Below are 6,919 nucleotides of genomic sequence, written 5' to 3' on the forward strand. Positions count from 1 at the left end.
TAGTGAATTAAAGGTTAAAATTTTTGATCTGTTTAACCAAGTGATTTGGATTCGGGTTAACTCATAATTGACAAAATGATTAAACAAAAATTTACCTTGTTAATTTAATTAATTAGTGAGTTGGTGACTAACTTTTGTTAATTATATACACTTTATATCATTTCACCCAATATATAAGCTATCATGTTATTTTACTAAAAATAAATAAAATTGTAGTGTAAAAGTTTAAATATGTTAATCATTTTCCTACCAAACATATAGAGTAGACGTAAACGGAAATTAAAGATGAGAAGAACATAAATAGAATTAGATATAAAAGTATATTATGGATTTGAATCATGAAACTTTAAGATGAGGATATTACGTTCATCAGGAGTAATTTTACAAGTCCCTCTTGAGTTCCTTCAGAAATGATGTGACAAGTAAATTTACAATTTAATTAAAATTCAATAATGATCGATCACAAGCTCAATGGTGAATTTAATAGTCACATCATTTTTGAAAAGACATAAGAGAGACTTGTAGCATTACTCATTTGTCAGAGAGTCGCTGTCCTCCTATTCAATATTCTCTAAATAAAGATACAATTATTATTATTATTATTATTATTGTTGTTGTTATTTGAGATTCCCTGTTTTAAACTGTGTTGGCCTTTGGCGTGGAAGTTGATAAATGAGATGATGACATGGGTTGATAGTGAAAGAAGATATATCTTGGAGGCCAAGTTTTGTCGGTAATTACAAAATTGAAAGCAAAAGGTTCTTTGCAAAAGGAAGGAAAGACGTCTTCTTGCAAGCGTCTAATCCACCAGAATAAACCAATTACTGCAAATTACTGTGACAACCACCAGTAATTTATACAGGAATTCTTTTGGAACCATGGGTCTTATTGGCGGATTTTACCCAGTTTGTCTCTATGATTAAGAATATCTTTCTTTCTTTTTTTAAAAATAAAAAATAAAAAAATAAAAATTGAAGTGTTGCATTCGTATGAGCCAACCAAGCACTCCCGTGGGTGTTAATGGTCTACATATTTTATAGTCTAATATTTTAAAAGGTGTTCCTTGATTTGCCAAGATTGTCATGCTTGACTAAGACATTCTTTAGATGGTTTTGGATTATACCATATCTTTGAGAAAATTTTTTGTAGACTTCACGTGTCCGAACAAGATAATTGACGGTTTAAAACCTGTTTAGACGTATGAGTTTTATAAGAACTTTCATATCTAGCAATTCGAACAATAAAATCGTTCAGAATTTGTGAATATTAGAAAATTTATCTTATTTTCCATAACCGGTGAAATGCGAAAAATAAAAAAATAATAATAATAATTAAAAAAAAAAAAACCATTAAACAAGCATTCACAAAATACAAAAATTTATATAGTTTACTACTAAGGTCTACCTCCATAAAATTTCAACGATATTTCACTATTTTTCAAGAGAAACATTACACAAGGTGTCAATAACACATCCTTAATTACCAAACCCTAATCAGAAACCTTCGCTCTGTGGATTAAGGGTCTGTTTGGGATTGCGTTTGAGAAGTAACACTCAAAAAGTCTGTTTGAAAAAAAAAAAATACTCGTTTGGTAAAAAAATTAAAAAAGCTTTCAAAGATTCAAAAAGCTTAAAAATGATCAAAAAAATACTTTTGACAAAAATTTAAAAATGATGTTTTTGTCCAAAAGCTTTTTTTTGACTTAAAAGCTATATTTCTCAAACACAATCCCAAACAAATTCTAAGCCTCAAATATTTAAATTATAAAGCTTCTAACGTTGAACCAGGTCGAATATAAAACCAAACTCCATGTATCCTAACACTGAAATTGGTTAATAAAACTTATTAGATTCTATCTTTTACTTTTTAAGTGAAGGACAATAATTTTGAATATTTTATGTTTTAAGTTGTTTTAATTTTGGTTAAAAAGCAAAAACTATCTTAAAAGGCATTGTGATACGAGTCATGTGTAGTGCAACAATTGGTCACCTCACCTTTTTAACAAACAAACAGTAACGAAGCACATTGTCTTGTACAAAGGGAACTTTTTTGAACGGAAGGGAATGGAAGGTATAATCAATCGTGCCTTTATAAAAGCACCCTTTTTTGACCCAAAAATAAAACAGTCGTACGAGGGGAATTCAACAAAAACCTTAATACTATATATATATTAATGTCGATTGCCTCGAAGCTGCATGTAATACCCATGCCACCATTAGTGCTCCTAATTTTTTACCTAAAATTTTGACCCAAAAGGTAAACGAAGTATATTGGAAAGCCAAAAACATAAAAAATAATAATAAATGATAAATAAAATTTTAAAAATATAATAATATAAGTATGCTGAAGTTTATGAAGTAAAGCAATGATGATAATTTATTATAAAAGAAAAAGAGTTAATAACTTTTTTTGGTACCTAGATTTTAATGCTTTTATTTTTTTTTTTCCTAAGTTTTAGAAAAGATAAATCTAGTACCTTAGATTTTGAAAAAGATCGAATCATCACATCTGTTAATTTTCGTCCATCACTTTGGCCTTGAGAGTGGTTTTGCCACCCCCAGAGGGCTGCAGGAGTGGCCGAATCACCCCTAAGGTCAAACTGGGGGTGACAGTTAATTGGGATGGACAGAAATTAACAGAAATGATGATTCAGTCTTTTTTAAAATATAAAGTACTAAATTTATCTTTTTAAAAACGTAAAAAAAATATATATATATATTAAAATTTAAGTACCAAAAAAATTATTAACCCTTAAAAAAAAATAAAAACTATACATGATGGAAGGGGCGGCCGTCCGAAAAGGAATCCCCATGATTCACAAAAATTAAAATAATAATAATACAGGACGAGGGTAACAAGCGCGTGGGAAAGCAATAAAGCGGTATTGGTAGTTATGAGAGCGTGTAGTAATTCTGTGTTGACTATTTAAACCCTCGAGATTCGAGTACGAAGTGGTGGGGGTGCACGTGTCATTTTCCTTTGCAAATAAAAAACAATTGTTTAAATGAGGCGAAAAAGATGGGGGAGGGCCGGAGGGGGACAGAGGAGGGGTCCACGTGGACGCGGGTGTTGGATGTGGAACTGGGGAAGCGCGGCTGCCGCTCTTGAGTGGGGCCCGGTCTTCGGTCGTCGATGTCTACGCCACGGCACAAAAAAAGGTTGATATCACTTTCTATATTTAACACCCAAAAAAAAATTAATAATAATAATAATAATAATTGCTTCCTAATTATAGTAGCTAATAATAATAATAATAATAATGAATGGGGTTTGTTGTTGTCTCTTTTTTTAGTACAAGACTTGAACTGTTGAGGCGTAACCACGAAGCACCTTGTGCATGATGAGCATTACCGGGGAAGGAGGGTGTCACAAGATAATGAGAAGAGTATTATAAGGCAATTTTAGGCATAATGGACATCACTTTGAATTCAATTTTATACATCTCACTGGGGCCCCATAGTTTTTCCGTATCGATCTTCAATAGCTATCATGTTAAGTATACTTATTGACCGGAGATGAGAATTAAGACCTTAAAAATTTTTGAGAAATTTCTATAATAGTTGTACCCACTCTTAACCTTGTTCACTCACATTCTATCAAGATATGAGATATCCCTTCATCTAATTTTTCTCGTTGACTTAGGTGTAAGAGGTGGTTTTGCCAAGTCTCATATATCCATTAGACATCTAGAGTGGGGCTACTATGTTAACGAATATGTTCTCTTTGAACGTAGTGGGGGAGCCTCTCCTCCCCCGCCGCATCTTGCTTGCCATTGAATATGGGAGACATTGTGGCAATTTGCCCCAACATCAAGACCCCAAGTTGCTCGTTAACACCACTAGGTTGGACCAAGGCCAGATGACGAGGAAAGACCCCAAATAAAGTAAACCACAACATAATACAAAATGACATCATCTCTCCCTTCGCATAAGCCATGGGAGATCTATTTTTTTAAATTATTGTTAATAATTTTTGAATATTTTTAATCAAAATTTAATTATGTTTTTTTTAATATTTTTAATTACATTTTTTAATCTTGCCTCAAGTTGAAAGAACATACATAAATTTAGGTAGTTTGCTCACCAATATTGATCATACACTTTTTTTATTTATTTATTTTATATTATGTTCAATAGTGACATTGTCCTTTCGGTCCTAAATTGGATGATAATTATTTGGCTGTCTCATAATTTAATCTATTTCTTATATTTTCTTATTTTTTTAAAAAAAAGAACTAACTTTATTATTAAAATAATGATTAAGTGATTAAATTTATCTCTTCGTATAAGCTTATACTTTTAGGATAACTGATAATTTAACATAGTATCAGAACCAAAGATTCTGAAATAACAGGTAATTTAACATATATATATATATATATACCACCTTTAATCGTATTACTTCAAATCATTCAATCTAATTTAAGATTTAACCCAAATAAAAATCAAATTATATCATAACACTTTTAATTTTTTTTTTTTTTTTAAAAAAAAACAAACAAACAAATTTACACAACTTGTGGGTATACAAATTTAGCACGTGGGCCTCACCTACCCTTTAAACGCTTTACCTAATACATGTAAATGATATTTTGTAAGGTAATTAAAAGAGGGTGCCCCTAGATTTGTTTTAGTCAATACCACAATGATTAATCCAAAATCCGGATTTCAATCCACCCAAAAAAAAAAAGAAAAAAAACAAAAACGTTTCATTGCTTTAGTCAATTATTCCATTGTAATTAGTGTTTAATTAATTAAATTAATTAATTAAGGAAGACAAATTTTGATCCGTGACATTTTTGTAACCATCAAAGCAAAATTCCCTTTCGGTGATTGGTCCACACTCTAAAAGGTACGGTATGGCATGCAATATGCATGCACTATGTATTATATATATATATATTTATACATAGATGGGCTGAGCATGCGTGACGTGTCGATGCGGACAGACAGTTACGCCGGCGGGTCGGCGTGTTTGCGTAAGAGATACACATTGCTGGTGGTGGGACCCAATCACCCAATCCAACCACAAGAGAGATGACAAAGAGAGAGAGTGTTAGGTTGCCTGGTTATCCGCCACGTTTCGCTCCCATGAGAAGGAACCAAACAACAGAAAAAAGCAACCGCCAATTTTAAAAAAAGAGCAAGAAAAGTTAGGTTGTGGGCGGCTCGAGCTGCTCCTGCTCTGCTACCCACTGTCGTGGCGTTTTCCTTTAATTTAAGTGGACTTTTTTGTTGGCTTTGAGGTGACACTTATACGTACAAACGGCGTTACCAATACGTAAAGTTACAGACGGCGTCGTATCAGTCGGCGGAATCATCCATCAAGATAAGCCGGCGCAGGAGAGAGAATGATTAATTAAATTATTTATTTATTAAAGAACATGTTAAATGTTGAGAATAATAATAATATAAAGAATTTTCCTGATTCCGAGATAATAATTAACGGCTGACGATTGATGGGCTTTTCGGTGCTAAGAACAAATTTAATAAAAAAAAGATGGGTGGGTTTTTGGATTATTATTATTATTTGACAGCTGTCAGAGTGGAATGTGAAGGGAGGAGAGAAGGAAAGTCACAATCGAGTGCGACAAGTATAATTATTATATTTATATGGGGCGAGGGGGCGGTAATCTAATTAATGAGATTAATTAGTGTGTTTCTTTATCTGTTAATTATTGAGATTAGTTATGTTTCAACATTTTATTCACGTTGATGGCTTTCAAACGATAAGGTTTTTTTTTTTTTTTTTTAGGCCGTCAGACACGCTTGAGGCTTTGTGGTCTGACAGTGTTGCACGTGATTACACAATAATTGCACGTGCGACTCCACTTTGCTTCTTGGATGTTTCACGTCGGGTCGGGCACTTTTTTTTTTTTTTTTTTTTTTTTCTTGTAATAATTACCTCTACATCGAGAAGCTAAAAAGTAAAAAGTACTTTTTATTTTTTTATTTTACTTTTTATTTTGACAACGATGTGATTGAAATATTAGTGATGAATCACATTCGAGGAACACTTTGTGAAAACAGTTAAATAATTATCAAAAAGAGCTCGGAAAGAAGTTAAAATTAATTGTAAAACTTGTGTATATTGTGATATTATGAATAATTATCACGTAATTTAAAATTTTTAAATAGTATATTATTAGTTAGGGTAAAGTTCTTTTAGCCTCTTCAAATTATTACTCTAATGACATTCTCTCCCCAAACTATCAATTACGATAATCTCCCATTTAAACTACCAAAATAATGATAATATACCTCCTAATAGTAGCTAAATGACGAAATTATCCCTACAACATTTTCAATTAAATAAAAATACTCCTAAAAATTTGAAAAATATTAAATATATTTAAAATAAAAAATTAACTATATTTAAAAAAAAAAAAAAAAAAAAAAACAGGGGTTGTTCGAAAGAATCACCCCCATGAAGTTGGTGGTAGGGGGCAGCAAAGCCGCACCCAGGTTCATCGGGTGGCTTGTGGGTGGCCAAGCCACCCATAAATGGGTGCTCGGCCACCCCTAGCCTCATTACTGGAGAGGCTGAGCCACCCCCAAGCTAATTTTGGGAGTGGCCGGCCACCCCTAGAAAACTTTTCACCACCCTCAAAAACATCTGGGGTGGCTTGGCTGCCCCAATAATGAGGCTATGGGGTGGATCTGCCGCCCTTGGAACCCATGAGGTGGTTCGAAGTTTTCTTTTTCATTTTTTTTAATATATTTAATTCTTTTTTAATTTTATAAATTTTATAAATAGTTAAATAAGTTTTAATATTTATTTATTTATTTTAGTAAGGTTAATTTCGTCAAATTATGAGTCTTGGGAGTGCATTGTCATTATTTTGGTAGTTTGAGGGCGGGAAAGATTGTCGCAATTGATAGTTTGGAGGAAGATTATCATTGGAGTGGTAGTTTGAGGG

The sequence above is a fragment of the Corylus avellana genome, chromosome 1 (assembly GCF_965113065.1).
Source record: "Corylus avellana chromosome 1, dhCorAvel1.hap1.2, whole genome shotgun sequence".
In the NCBI taxonomy this organism is placed as follows: Eukaryota; Viridiplantae; Streptophyta; class Magnoliopsida; order Fagales; family Betulaceae; genus Corylus; species Corylus avellana.